Source organism: Macrotis lagotis, chromosome 1, assembly GCF_037893015.1.
Source record: "Macrotis lagotis isolate mMagLag1 chromosome 1, bilby.v1.9.chrom.fasta, whole genome shotgun sequence".
In the NCBI taxonomy this organism is placed as follows: domain Eukaryota; kingdom Metazoa; phylum Chordata; class Mammalia; order Peramelemorphia; family Peramelidae; genus Macrotis; species Macrotis lagotis.
In genome coordinates this window covers 915,226,129-915,242,087 of record NC_133658.1, presented here as the reverse complement: position 1 = coordinate 915,242,087, position 15,959 = coordinate 915,226,129, and the positions used below count along the sequence as shown (strand labels likewise).

At 38.2% G+C, this 15,959-nt stretch overlaps 1 pseudogene; it reads left to right on the top strand.

The window, feature by feature from the left end:
* The first annotated feature begins 1,545 nt into the window (after window positions 1-1,545).
* LOC141509057 (proline-rich protein 3 pseudogene) lies at window positions 1,546-15,335 on the top strand (annotated as a pseudogene).
* Window positions 15,336-15,959: the final 624 nt, after the last annotated feature.

The following is a 15,959-nucleotide window of genomic DNA, read 5'->3' as shown; positions in this document are numbered from 1 at the left end:
TGTATGGATCAAAGGGTATGCACAGTTTCAAGCTCTCTGGGCATAGTTCCAAATTGTTCTCCAGAAAGGTTGGATCATCATTGAAAATTGGATGGTCATGTTTGAGAGACATTAAAGGGGAGATTGTTCTGTAGTTTGGGAAGGTGGAGTATCTCTAAGGCCTAACATCCTGTAAATCCTGGTTCTTTGGGCTGCTGTGAAGACAAAGTTCCAGGGTCAAGCCTCGAGACTCTCTTCTGAGTATTTCCTCCTTTTATTGAAGGCACAGTTCAGAACTAGATACTTGAGAATGTGCCCATCACCTTGTCTCTTCATTTTAGCTGTTATTAGTGAAATGGGAAAAAAACCTATGGAACTTTTCACCTTTAAAATTATTCTGATGAAAAGATTTGTCAGTTGTAGTACTGAAGGGCAAATGTCAGTAATAAAGGAGAAGATTATGAAAATGATCCATGTCCTGGCTTGCCTGGTGGTATCTGCCAGGTGAAAATCACACCTAAAGAGGTTGTCTCCAGGACAACTATAAGTCTTCCTGCCTTTTTGATCTGTCACTCATTTTCTTTTCCAAGATGTACCTCTTTTGGTTAATTGGCTTCTCGGGCTCAGGGATCAAATCTGTCTCTGATTTCAACCCCACCCCACACCAGCAGCACAAACTCTGGGTCCCCACTCCACGTCACTCTATTTAGTATTAAGAAAGTGTAGACACTGTCCCCAGAATGGTATTCTGCTCACCTCCTCTGGCTCTATTCAGCTCCAATGCAAGAGTCTTTAGAATAAAGAAATTATAAAACATTTATTCCATACTTACTACATGCCAGTCACTTTGCTAAGCACTGGTGATACAAGCACAAAAGGAGATAGTCCTTGCCCTCAAGAAGCTCTCATTCTAAAGGAGAGATGATACTCATGGGGGCAATGATGGCCAAGGAAGGATGATTTCGATGGCGAAGTCACAAGGGAGGGGGAGTAGAGCAGTCAATTGACAGTCCATTCATTTCTAGAACTCATGGCAGAGTTGGTTTAATCAGTTTAATCAGCAAGAAATGGTGTGTGTGTGTGTGTGTGTGTGTGTGTGTGTGTGTGTGTGTGTGTTTGTGTGTATGTGTGTGTGTGTATGTAAGAGAGAAAGAGACAGACAGACAGAGAGACAGAGAGACAGACAGTGAGAGAGAGATTATTTGATGAGTAGGCCATTGCTACTCTTTGAGAGAGTGGTTTTTCAGTGACTGCACTAGATAAGGATCCTTTAGGTAAAATTAGGGTTGTCTGCTTGGAAAGAGGGTTTTCACGTCTAAAGAATAGGAGTTTTATTTCTTTCCTTATGATATGAATTGAGACTAATGTGAGATCAGGACTACAAGGGTGGAGTTTTCTTCTTACAATGGCAGTTTGAAGGATCTCTTGAGGAGAGAAAGAACAACAGGAGAGAGATGGTCGGGCTTTCCCCCAGAACTTGAAGCATCCCTTAGCATCAACATAGGCACTTCCCTTCCTAATGTCCAAGCCTCCAAGACCCCAAGAGGAGAAAACAAAAAAAGGGGCATGTCGTGAGATACACTAACAATATTTTATTGCAACATGAAAGCAGCTATGGACACAGAAGACCTAGACATGAGAATCTGGAAATCATCTCAGGGGGAAGGCACTGACATCAAGGGAGATCAGAAAAGGTTTCTTGAAGAAGGTGGGATTTTAATTGGAAGTTGAAGGAATCCAAAGAAATTAGGAAGCAGAAAGGGGAAGGTCCAGACATGGAGGAGCATCTAGTTTGCGGATCAGCAAGGAGACCAGTCACAGGATTGAATTCTGTTAGGGGCACAGTGGGAGGAGTACAGGGGGAACAGCTGAAAGTTAAATGGAAGATTTTCTATTGCATCTTGGAGGTAATATGGAGCCACTGGGGTAACATGGTCATATTTGTACTTCAGGAAGGGGTGAATAGAATCAGATGAATGGCAAATAGAGAGGAGTGGGGAGAGACTTGATTTAGGGAGACCAACCAAGAGTCAAGGAGGGGGGATATGAGGGCCTGAACTAGGGTGGTGGCAGTACCAAAGAGAGAAGGAGAACATAAATGAGATATTACAAATGGAGAAATGACAGGGCTTGAAAACTTATTGGAAATGGGGAAATGAGAGTAAAGAAGCAAAGATGGCATCTAGGTTTCAAGCCTGTGTAACTGAGAGGATGATGATAACCTCCCCAGTAATAAGTTAGGAAGAGAGAAGGGTTTGTGAGAGGAAAGACAATGAGTTTGGGTTTCAACATGTTGAATTTAAGTTGTCTATAAGATATTCAGTTTGAAATGCTCGATAGGAGGTTGGAAATGGGAGTCAAGAGAGAGGTTAGGGCTAGACAAATAATCTGAGAATCATCTGCACAGTGATGATAGTTGAAACCATGGAAGTGAATGAAAGCAACTATTGATATATAGAAGGTGAAGGGAAGAACATAGAGCCTTGGGGAATACCCACTGCTAACCAGGGTAACTTATATGAGAATTCAGGACAGGTAACTGAGAAAGAATGGCCACCTAGGTGAGAAGAGAGAATAGTGTCAGAAAAATCTGGGAAAGAAGTGAGTATCAGACAGAGGAAAGCTCAGATGTCAATGTCAAAGGCAGAAAAGTCAGAAGGATGAGAAAAAGCCCTGAAATTTGGCAACTAAGCAATCATTGATGGATTTGGAGAGAATAGTTTTAGCTGAGCAATTAAGTCAGAAGCCAGAATCCTTCTGGTAATTAAGAAGGGACTGACAGGACGAGACAAGGAGGCATTGATGGTAGACAGCATTCCCTAGAATTTTATCCACAAAAGGGAGAGGAGCTATCAGGTGATAGTCAAGGAATAGGGATAGACCAAGTGAGGGCTTTTAGAGGATGAGGGAGACTTGGATATATTTGTAGATAATAGGGAATTGAACCAATAGACAAGGAGATATTGGAGATTGGGGGTTGAAGAAGAGGGGGCAATCTGCTGGAAAAGTAGAGGTAGAATGAGACCACTTGTTTAAACGAGAGCATTGACCTTGTCAGAGAGACTTTCAAAGTCATTGTTAGAGAGTTATTACTCTCATAGGGGCCATAATCACAAGTCATTCATATTTCATGACCACCATTCTAAGGGCAAAAATATAACCAACTTGGGGCCACTATCTCCTGAACCTAAAGCCGGTACAATCCCTAGTGGCTCTATCAGTAACAGATATGAAAGAGCCTCAGTATCTGGCTGTCTGGCTTCCCCTGACATTTGAACCTGTCAATGATGAAAAGGTCACTACCTGCACAATTCCATCCTAGCTTTGTCATTCACCTAAGATCAGGAAACAGTGAACACAAAAGAAATAGAGGCAGCTCACAACTTGTGACTGTGGGTAATGCATAGGAATCCATTTCTTAATTCTCAGGCTTCAAAGCTGGAAGGAAGAAGGTGGTGGTGGGGGAGACACAAGTGCAGTTCATTCAGTTCCAAATCATGTAGTATCTTGGATGGATCCAGGGAGGCTGTATGTTTTAGGGGCTGGTCCCCATTTCTCAGTGCACCATCACTGCACCAAAGCTCTCTGAAACTAAAGCATCAACTCCTTAGCTATGGTGGCGGTGGTGGGGATGGGGAATGGGAGGGTAGTTCTCATACTCTTTATGTGGATACAAAAACAAATCCTTGAAGCACCCCTTCCACCATACAAGGAATAATGCACCTTTTAATTACTGCACACATGGATTAAAAAACTCTTTTCTACAGGAAACAAAAATCTTTGATAGCAATGGAGAGATGAAAAAAAAAAGATGGAGGTCCAAGCAAAAATAGACTAGATAATGGAACTTTCTGAGACAGACTTAGAGACAGAGATGGAGATAGAGACAGAAAGAGGCAGAGACAGAGAGAGAAGGAAGGGAGAGGGGGAAGGGACAGGTAGACTGCTTACCTTCCTGTATTCTGTATGTGTCATATTTGCAGCTAGTTATTTTATGTTGTTTCCCCCCATTAGAATGTGGGCAAGCACTATTTTTGGTTTTCTTTAAGTCCTTAAAACGTCTGGCATGTGGTAGGTACTTGTTTCCGGACTGGTGGACTATACAGAATCAGGTAGCTTTTCTTTTTCAAAATTTTTTATTGGTTTTTATTTTTGTCCAATTACATGTGAAGGTAATTTCCAACATTCATTTTTCTCCCTTGCTACCTTTTCTTCCCACTGGCCAAGACGGCAAGGAATCTGCTATGGGTTATACATGCCCAATCATGTTAAATATATTTCTGTAGTGAAAGAAGAATCAGAACAAAAGAAAACCACATGAAAGAAAAAACAATTTTTTTAAAAAGTGAAAATAGTGTGCTTTGTTCAGACTCCATCGTTCTTTCCCTGATGTGGAAGACATTTTTCCATCACAAGTCTTAAAACTGGGTAGTTTTTCACAACTGTTCACAATCATGAACAGTTCCAACCAAAATAAACAGGAAATGTAATAATCGGGTTTTCAGAGGTCTAAATAAAGATTCTTTGAATAAGAAAGACTAGGGAATGAGCATGTTTCCCAATATTGTCTCCTTTGATCCTCATGGGAGGGAGGAATTGTTATTATATCTCCATTTTATAATTGAGGAAACTGAGGCAAACAGAAGTAATTTACTCAGGATCACACAGGTGTCTGTGCCTGAATTTGGACCAAGGTCTTCCTGACTCCAGGTCCAGTGTTCTATCCACTGTGGTCTCTGGTGGTTAGTGACTATAGGACAGACTCAATCAACAAACATTTTATTAAGGGATGATTATTTGCCAGAGACTGTACTAAGCGTTAAAGATACAAAAATTTTTAAAAAAAGATACAAAAACAAACAAAAAGGGAAAAAGTCTCTACCCTGAAGGAGCTTACCTCATTAATTGGGGAGAAAACAATACATTGATAATTTATATTTTGTATAAGGGAAGGAAGGTTCAATGTCCATGGCTAGGTTAGGAGACCTGCCCATGCTAGGACCTAGGGCCAATGCAGAGTGAATGAGAGCTCTTAGGTGATCATGGGGCTTATTTTGACTGACCCAGAGCTCCTTTTTCTCTAGGTCACAGGATTCTTTCTTTTCCTTTTTGGAGCTCAGTTTGGAGAAGTTAGAAGTCAAACAGGTAAATAGGGGATGAGAGGCTCAACCCCACCCCCCTCCAGTCAGTGAAGGTGGAATATACTGAAAACCAAGGTGTACTGAAGGGAGGGGGAAAAGACTTGTCCAAAGTCACAGATTGTACCTTTGGCAGATTTGGACTCCCATCCAAGTTTGGATCCTAGCCCAGATCTCTACTTCCTTCAGAGTCTTTCAATCAAAGTGAACCATAGTGACTTCAAAAGTCTGTAATATGCCTCCTGATGACTGACAGAGAGATATTGGGTTAGAGATGGAAGAGATATGTATTCTCAGACAGAGCCAATATGTTGATGTGTTAGTAGGCAGAATATCTCTTATGACTCAACTGAATCAGTCCCCTCTTACCTTGGTAGTAACTCACCGGAACTGACTTCCTGAAGTGTAATCCCAAGACTGTCTCCTTGGTGAAGTGGTTTAACCAATTTTAAAGGGAGACTTCAGACTCCCACTTGAGTTAGTGCTTATTTTTAGTGTAAATCTTAAAAATATGGGGTTTGAATAAAATGATGGAAAATATAAGTTAGACATGAAGTTTTATTCTCTGAGATTTCCTATAAACATCTAAGTAGAGACTATTCGTCCAAGCCACCTCCTCGAACCAAGAGAAACATGAATTTTTATCCAAAAACAAAGGATTGGGGAAATCATAAATCTCCTTGGGAGTCCATCTATGAAGGTTGCACAATATTAAGTTACTCCATTGCTTGTCAAAGACTATCATTCTTATACAATACTATCTGATGACTTGTTATCTCTTCCTGAACTTAAATTATCATGAAGGTAGGACAAATTTTCCAACATCCTGATCATTTATCTTCCCGAGTTTGTAATTAACATAGGGGGAGATACCCACAGGTCTTGACTTCTTACCTAGTGGCAAAGGTGTTTTGAGATGTGAAGGCTGAGTACTGCCCCCAAAAGACTTTTTTTAAAACCAAGAATATAGTTTGAGAATCTTTTTCCTTTGACATTCCCCTAATTTGATCAAAGATGACCCCATTATGTCAGCTATAGATCAACTAAAGAGAAGAAAAATGAGGGGTATCTTGGAGGGCATTTGGAGGGGCATTTTGGAGACCTGAAAATGTTAAAAGAATAGATTGGCAAAAAAGATAAGGTCCTTCTATGAGAAGGGGCATGAGGATGAATGACACATATAGTCAAGGAGAAAGTTACAGAGATAAAAAGGGGCAGTATCCTTTGAATAAATAACCCATATAATCAAGAAGCACAAGAGAGAGAAAAGAAACAATAATGTAAAATTCTGGTTCATTTCTTTTTGTTCTAGAGGCAGCTGATGTTGGGGTTCTATCAAAGACCAGTTTTTTCCAAGTAAATTCAGGTTACTTGTACCTTCCTTTCTAATAAAAGAAGTATTTGAACACAAATTTTATCAGATCAAAACTTATTTTAGAATGTCTTAGTTATGGAAATTACAATTTGATTTGCCAACTGTCACATAAAAAAGTTACAAAATAGAAAACTTGAGAATCAAACCAATTTTATACAAATCAGTCTTTAAAACTCAGTTTTTATACTTGTCATTATTTTGTTCCCTCCTCAAAAGGATGCTGTTCCATTTAAAAAATAACATCCATAATAATAAAAATGTTCACTATAATTTTTTCTAGTCAACTTGAGTTTGTAACACAAATACATACTCGACAATCATTTTAGAGCAGTGTATACGTAGTAGATGATTAAAAAAATTTTTTTTTAGGTTTTTGCAAGGCAAACGGGGTTAAGTGGCTTGCCCAAGACCACACAGCTAGGTAATTATTAAGTGTCTGAGACCGGATTTGAACCCAGGTACTCCTGACTCCAGGGCCAGTGCTTTATCCACTATGCCACCTAGCCACCCCTAGTAGATGATTTACAAATAAAGTTTTACTCCTTTTTCCATGTTTTAAAAAAATAAAAAAGAAATCTGCTGAAAATGGATTCTTTAAAAAATTAACAAAACTTGTTTTTTCTTGGGGTGGCTAGGTGGCATAGTGGATAAAGCACCGGCCCTGGAGTCAGGAGTACCTGGGTTCAAATCCGGTCTCAGACACTTAATTACCTAGCTGGGTGGCCTTGGGCAAGCTACTTAACCCCGTTTGCCTTGCAAAAAAAAATTAACAAAACTGTAAAAAAGAAAAAAGTTTTAAAATAGACCATATCCTTCTTTGGATATATTGACTAACAATATTTTACTTAAAACAGAACTTGAGATAGTTATGATAGAGAATCACATCCTGATGTCACCTAATCTTTATCATATCTGCTTAAATATCCCTTATCATTTTGAAAAACTAAAGGATCTTAATTCTCTCAGGAACACATAGCTGACAACAAATGCCAAGGGTATGTCCTGGCCTAGCTGGCTGTTAGAATTAAATAGTTATGCAAAAATTAGATTAATTTATATTAATTTTTTCTGTACTGATCACCTGACACCTTTTTTATTTAGATGTCAGTTTCTAGGTAAGGCTATGTGGACGAGCAACTGCTTTGAGTCAGATTTTTTAAATCTGCCAAGTGAGACATTTCCAAATGTCATGTTTGGGAAACTGAGTTAGGTGAATATAATCTCAAAGCTTGTTGAAAAACTGTTTCCCAAGCCATTCCCAATGTGTCTGTCACCTGCAGCATATCCAACCCCCTTGGATTTCTGTCCTTATAGGACATCTATCCAATGTTAATTTTTGATAACCACCAGTCTTCAGGCTGATGAATTCCTTAATGGCAAATTCCTATGATTAAACATGAATTCAGCCCCAAAGGATCACAATATGTCATGTGGTGTCTATAGTCTTACAGAGGCAACTGAAAAAAATAAATTATTTTAAAACTACAGACAATGATTATGCTTGAGAGGGAAAAATGGATTAATATAAAAATGTTTTCAAAAACCACTCTTATATATTATGTTATTAATCCTCTTTGTTCATGGACCAAAAAAGGAGGTAAGTAAGCAATCCTCATTTTTCCTCAAAGGGCAGGAAGGGAAGTTCTTTCAAACCCTTTTCATTCAACCAAGAAGTCTCCACTTTGAGGGGAAAAGACCATGGATCTTACTCACCAGTGTAGTAGAACATTTTTAAGCAAACATCAACCCTACCCTTACTTGAAGGAGAATAGCAATGACAGTTACTATCCCACTAATGGAAAAGAGGAGAGCTCTAAACACATTCCCTGTCACTGAGGGAAGGGCGTTAAATATGTCACACCATTGACAATCTGAGGTTTCTCCTCAGTGGCACGAATCTAAAACTACTCTATACCGTTCTGTATTTGTTGAGACTTATGACCACAAAAACACTATTCCTTGTAAAGAAAAACAGACTCCTTCTGCTGCTAGAGTGCATCCAATGCTCTTCTATTTTGTAACACAAGTCCAGCCATGGAGTTAACTTCACCCTTTGGATTTTTCACTGTTAACTGCTATCTCATCATTCATGCCCACTATTTCTTTAGCCAGGTCTTATAAACTTTGCAATGATAAGACCTACAGCTCCCAGTCCTGTAGCACCTCCTGTGATGAGATAGGAGTGGGAATGCCCATTAGGAGTGGACTGCTCCAACTGAGGAATGAGGCTCCACAGCTGTGAAGTCTTGGACTATCAAAGGCATAGGAATACTCCCAAGAAAATAGTGAAGGCATGATGCTGACCACCATGGATGGTGAGTCTGATTGAGAGTTGTATGCCACACAGGAAAAATCTCTCTAGAGATTATGGTAGGGTGAGGAAAAATGAAACAGTAACCTCAGTCTTTCTGTATTCCAGTATTGTTCCCTACCCCATTTACTGGGTCCCTAGAGGGATCATTATATAGAAGCCAACTTTGAGAAGGAGTCATTCCCATGGAAGAATTTAGACAAGGATTGTTAATATTGCCATTGGAAATAGACCCATATCCATTTACTTATAAGAACAGCTTTTAAAATAAGAAGCTTAGGTGACTTTTAAATAATTTTAAAAGGTGTTTCTAATTTCAAATGAAACAAAACCATCACAAGAAAAATTAGGTTTCCAAGTAGGGTGACATGTGAATTGTTAATATTTTACTGTCCATAACATTTGCTTACTGAAATCTTATTTCTTAAAACAGCAAAATCACATAGAAGTTTTCTTAACTTTAACCTTATAAACATAATGACTTTACATATTTTGTTTTATAAATTCATTTACTTCTACACAAATACTCATCATTTTCAAAAAGAAAATAATATTCTTCAGAAATTTGAATTATATACTTGTGATAGATTCAACACATTAACATAATTCTTACCTATGCCAAGGAAAGGGCAACAAATTCAGATCATATCCTTTCTACTGACAGTTGTTTAGATGCTTCTATCTAATGACAAAATGTTTCACGAACAGTAAACTTCCATTTTTTACTGTCTTGAAAATGGAAATCTTTTTAATGAGAGCTATAAACAGTGACATAGCTAACTCCAACAAAATCATTAAAAGTCTCACTTCATTACAGCAGTTTGGATCATAAAGGAAGTCCATATTATTTTGAGTCACACTCAACCGAGGAGCAGAACATCATCCACAATTACCTTCAGCTAGGACCCTCTTCCCTACTGACCCGGTGCAAACAAGATGCAAAAAGATCTTTACTACCATGGGGGTGGTCTTATCATTTGGTTTCTAATGTACAGAACAAAAATCTACATCAAAATAACGAAGTCTAACAATTGGAAACTTCAAATATATATGGTCCCTAAGCACTCATTAATTAAAAGAATTGGACAAATAGTTGTTAATATTAGATTATAGTACTGAATTAGTTTAGGTCAAAACATTAAAAGCACATACAAAACTCATCTTAAACTAGTTTGGGAAAAATTCTCATTTTTAATTCAGTCTTAAAGTAAAACACAAAAAAATGTAAGCTTATCAAACCCTAACTGACAAAGAATTTAAACTATTATATATAAACCCCCAAAGATCCTTGGGAATACAAAGTTTCTAAAAAGATAGGGTAGTTACAAAAGGACAAGGATTGGTTTGTTTAAGGCCAATTAAATTACTCTTGTTATAACAAAACTCAATCAGACCTTCAAACATTTACTTAATATATTTTTATCTTTAATTATATCACTTTAAAATAATCCTACAGAGATAGAGATAGTTTATTTGAATAGCACCGGTTAATTTGCTGTATATCTTCCACCATAACTTAATTATAACCTTAGATGAAAGAGGTTTGACAATTATAATTACACAATCACACCCCCACTCTGTACAAAGTTAACACAGAAAATTCTTAAGAATTTACAACTTAATTTTTTTTTTAAATCCCCTCTTCAGGAATGTAAGATTTTCTTTGTACTTCAGTTAATAATCTAAAGAACCTTATAAACCACAACCAAAATAAACTTGTTTCTTTTTATATAGAAATATAGATGATAGAATAGTGGCAGTTTTCCCCTATGGTTGTCATTTATTTAAATTAAATTAAATTGTAGCACACAGTTAAATTTGATTAGTCAACCTCATATTTGTACAACCATACTTATTAAAAATTATTTTGAGATTCTTTTATCCTATTCTTTCTTTTTTCTTTCACATATAACTTCCTTCAGATATGGTTGAAAATATAATTTATCCTCTTCATATTTTGTCCATTTGTTTTTAGGCAAGATCTGCTGCCTCCTGGCCATTCAATCATTATCAAATTCCCCTAGGGCCTGCTTAGGACAGCTTTAAAAATCTTCATCTTCACAAAGTGTGTCATCCCACTTTAGCCCAAGTTTGTTGAATCCTGCAGCACTGGAATACCATTTTCAAAGACCAGAGCCATCATTTTGATACTACAGTAGATAACTGCATGGCCATCTTGAGCTGGAGGGTGGTATTTTTTTTTTAAATCAGGTCATGATTGTTCCTTTTAATAGGGGAAAAATGGCAAACATGTCCCAAACGGAGAAAAAATTGAGACATGATTATTACACATATAGTAAGGTAAAGTCAGTTACATCCCCACATGCAAAATGTCACTACTTATAACTTAGGGCCAGATAGTTATTATTTTAGTTACAATGGAGTTACAGTAAGCACTAATACATAAGTACTCTATGAGATTTATTTCCTTACATCATCTCCATTCATTCATTCTGTTGTCAACTGCACAATTTTAAATTCCCCAATGTTTAGTTTATAAAGAATTGTCCTTACTAATAATCTTAGCTATTATAATTATTTACCAACATTTCTTAATATTAGAATATTGAAGACTCTCCAAATGTCCATGATCACAATTATGCATTTGAAGACTTAAAATTTTCTTAATTTAATATTTTTTATTACCTTGCACAGAAATTCAGCCCATCTAAAATAGTTATCTAATTAAAAGATTGTAAAGCTTAATAAAATTTTAATTTAGGCAGACTTGCTTCAAACTACATCAAACTAAATCTGGACTTATAAGCAAACTTAATTTCTAATATATTTGTATGTATTTTGTGTATATAGCTGTATATATTTGTATATGCACATCGTGACTACAAACTACTTATTTGACCCTAGGGAAATTGCTTTCCTACTAAAACAAGTTGTGGTTAGCTTCAAAAAGTTTCCTACAGCTTCTTATCTTAAACCCTTTCTCAGTTTAAACTTGATTTACTAACTGATTTCTAAAGGTTAAGATTATATTTATGCAGCTTCTCACAGAAGTAAAATCACTACACCTTTCTCTCAAATGTTCTAGCATGGGATAGGTTTGAAATCATGAAAATGATACTATCCTAAATTAGATGATAATCTACTGTTGCTTATTAATTTTAAATTATTTTTTAAGTAATTAATATTTTAGAACCTTAATTTCATTTAGACTGCGGTTAGAAATTGTTCCCATGGATCTTATTTTTCCCAAATGTTGACAAATAGGGAAGCAGATTTGCTAAGTGATCAGAATAGGAGTTTTCAGTTTCCATCCTTTATTCTGATTACTCCCTGAGAACTCTCCAAACCAGCATGGTGCTCACTTTCATGATGCTAAGATTCAATCTATCCCAGAGATGAACATATCCTAAACCACTTCAAATCTGGGTTCCATACTTCCAGGGAGATTTCATAACATCTTTTGATTTACAGTTTTATATTTATACATTATTTTAAATTACCTTAAAAATCAAATTACAAAAATTTTCAGAATCTATTCAGATTGCAGTCAAATTCTACCAAACCACTCACAAAGGCAGCAACATAGTACTTTCAAGTCACTTCCTGTCTTATATGATGAGGATCAAGCCATTTTCCAAAATTTAGAATATGATGTTTAAAATGGATAGAAGTCTTATAATTTACAGCAAAAATTCCAAATTTCCCAAATATATCTTTCAATTTATGTATAACCTTTAAAAATGCCCAATTAAAACCCAAATACTTTTCGATTTTTTGGTCTCATTTTATTTTTTTGCTTGGGTTTTTTTTTTTTTTTTTTTTTTGCACGGCAAATGGGATTAAGTGGCTTGCCACACAGCTAGGTAATTATTAAGTGTCTGAGGTTGGATTTGAACTCAGGTACTCCTGACTCCAGGGCCAATGCTCTGTTCACTGTGCCACCTAGCCGCCCCAGTTTTGTCTCATTTTCTTAAAACAGACTTGGGGTTTCAAAATAGCAGTATGGCTTGTGCTATCTTTTTAAGATGTTTTAGAGAGATAGAGGTGACGGTTCTAGAAAAAAGCCTCCAATGTGAATAAGGCAAGATAAAGGGGTGGGGGGTGGTTCTTGAAAGATGGTAGAGTAGTTTAGAAAATTCCAAGTTCTTCAGATTTCCCTCACCAGGAAGTAAAAAAAAAAATCACCTCATGGTGAAAGTAGAAGAGCAAAAACAAACAAAAATTGGGGCAGAGCAGTGCTTCTTCTGAGTAGACCAGAAAAGCTCTAAAGGAAAGATCCCAGGACCTAGGTTCCAGTCTAGCTAGATCTGTGAAACAGGAAGAGGAGAGCCCTAGGAGGCAGTCAGGTTGGGAGGTTGCCTTTGTTTCAGCCACAGGAAGGAGGAGGGAGGGAGGGAGAGAGAGAGACAGAGAGAGAGAGAGAGAGAGAGAGAGAGACAGAGAGAGACAGAGAGAGACAGAGAGAGACAGAGAGACAGAGAGAGAGAGACAGAGAGTGAGTGTGTATATGTGTATATATTTTTCCCCCTTTTTTCAGTATATGCACATGGTACCTCAGTGTGGAGCTTATCTCTGCTGATAAGGGCTGCCAGGCCTCCTTGTGTAGGCCAGACAGGTCCTGAGAGTCAGACACGAGTGGAGGCTGACACTTCTAGGAGAACTGAGTTCTTGGTCTTGGTCCCAGGTCATAGGGGAGAATGGAAGGTTATCACCACTGGAGGGTTCTCGGGGAGTAAGATCATTTCCAGTCAGTGTGCTGAGGAGCCCCAACTGTGATTTGGAGGAAAGGAGTATAGAGGTTGGGCCCAGGACAAAGCTTCAGAGGTGAGGGACATCACCTCCCCGTCTTATCCCCTCATTATAAGAAAAAAGCTGACAAACTTTTAAAAAATAAGTGGAATAGGGAGAAAGAACCCAACCATTGACAGTTACTATGGGCCTAGAGAACGCTACGGTTTGAGCTTTAGAAGATACTGACACTAAGAAAACCTTCTTCTACAAAGAGTAACATCAATTGGCTCAATTGCCTGCTCAAAAAAGTATTTAAAGTATTATATATAATAAAGAATTCAGGGGGTGGCTAGGTGGTGCAGCGGATAGAGCACCAGCCCTGGAGTCAGGAGGACCTGAGTTCAAATCCGGCCTCAGACACTTAATTACCTAGTTGTGTGGCCTTGGGCAAGCCACTTCACCCCATTGCTTTGCAAAAAAAAAACAAACTTAAAAAAAAGAATTCATAAAGGAACTCAAAACAGACTAAAAATAAAAAAAGAGATTGAGGACAAAATAAAATAAGAACATTTCAAGAGAAACAGGAGAATTATGAAAAGAAAGTAAACCAATTGGAAAAGGAGATCCAGAATCTCAAGGAAGAAAATGACTTTGAAATTAGAATGAAGCAAGAAGTCAATGAAATTATAAAAGATGAAGAATTACTAAAAAAAATGAAGAATGAAAAAATAGAAGAGGTGAAACATCTCATAAGAAAAACAACAAATTTGGAGAACAAATGTAGAAGAGAAAACATAAGAATAATCAGATTACCTGAAAACTATGATCGAAAAAAGAATCTTGATACAATAATACAAGAAATAATTAAAGAAATTTGTCCTGAAGTGTTAGAACAGGAAAGTCACTTATCATCACCACCTAAAAGGAATCCTAGGAAGAAAATTTATGGGAATATCAGCCAAATTCTCAAATCCCCAGGTTAAGGAAAAAAATACTAAGAGCAACAAGAAAAAAATAATTAAAATATGGCAGAATCACAATTAGAATTACATATGCTGAGTAGCGGCTATTCTTTTTTGTTTTTTGTAAGACAATGGGGTGAAGTGGCTTGCCCAAGGCGACACAGCTAGGTCATTATTAAGTGTCTGAATTCGGATTTGAACTCAGGTCCTCCTGACTCCCCACTGCACCACCTAGCCGCCCCGAGGAGAGTGGGAATGAGGAGAGTGGGAGCCCCGCCGGTCCACCCAAGCCTCCTGGGTCCTCCCCTCATAGCCAATGGGAAATTTGGTGGCCATGATCCAGGCTTCCACAGAGGCCCTCGGGGCTTAAGGGGACCAGTGATTCCACCACTCCTGAGCCTTCCACTTCCTTTCTGGGGAGGATGCTCAGTGAGAGGGGGCCCAGGTCCAAGGCCTTGACCATATCTACATAGTCATTGGGCCTATGAGGATCCAGAACCTAGGAGGGCAACAGGCTATGGGGATCATGCCAGGAATGGTCCTCCCAATGGATGGAGAAACCTTGGAGGGGGCAGTAGTCACCATCCATCTAAGAACATCCCATGGCCCAAGAATGCCCCTCAATTCAAGGATGAAGTCCAAGAAGGTGATAGAACAGATAAATCCAACCGCCCTATCTGCAGACATTTTTCGAAGGGCCACTGCCACTATGAGGATCTTTGTGCCTTCTACCACCCAGGGGTGAATGGACCTCCATTGTAAAACTGTGCCTTCCACCAATCAGGCTCCACTGGACCTTTTCCATTCTGGAAACTCATTGCCCTGTTCTTTGTTGTTGACTTCTCTGAGGTGTTTCTGCCTGACAACTCTGGCCAAGGAAGCAACTTGAGCCCTCTCCCTCCCCTCCTTAGGGATCTGGGAGGATTTGGAGGGGGTGGGACACGGAGTGGGTGAGAGGAATGACAGAGGTTTTTGTAAAAAATAATGTTTTATTGATACTTTTGGTTTTTACACTTCCCAGTAACACCCTTCCTCTGTCTTGTAACAAAGGAAATCACTTACACAAATTATCGAATGGACCACATCTCACAGCGTATGCAGCATTCCACATCAGTAGTGGTCTGAGAGGTTTATCAGTCATTGATCTACATCATCTACCTTTTTCTCTATTAGAGGGGATGGGATGAGGGTGGGAACATTGTAATTTCAGTGCTGTATCCCTTTAGTCTTCTTTCCTGCTAAATGACTTTTCCCTGATAAGTTGTAATGGAAATGTAATTGGTGCTGTTCACCCACAATTTGCCCCTCTTCAAGTATTACTTGTGGTTCTTGTGACACCTGTGGTTCTTGTGAACCCTGAATGATTTTGAAAAAAAACCATCTTGACTCCATTTTTGTCTGTTAGTGGTACCCTCTGTCCCCTTTCATCTTCAGCAATAGATCTGAGAAATGCCCTTTAGCTTGATAACCCAGTGGTTCACCTGGTTTCTCCCTCTCCCTAA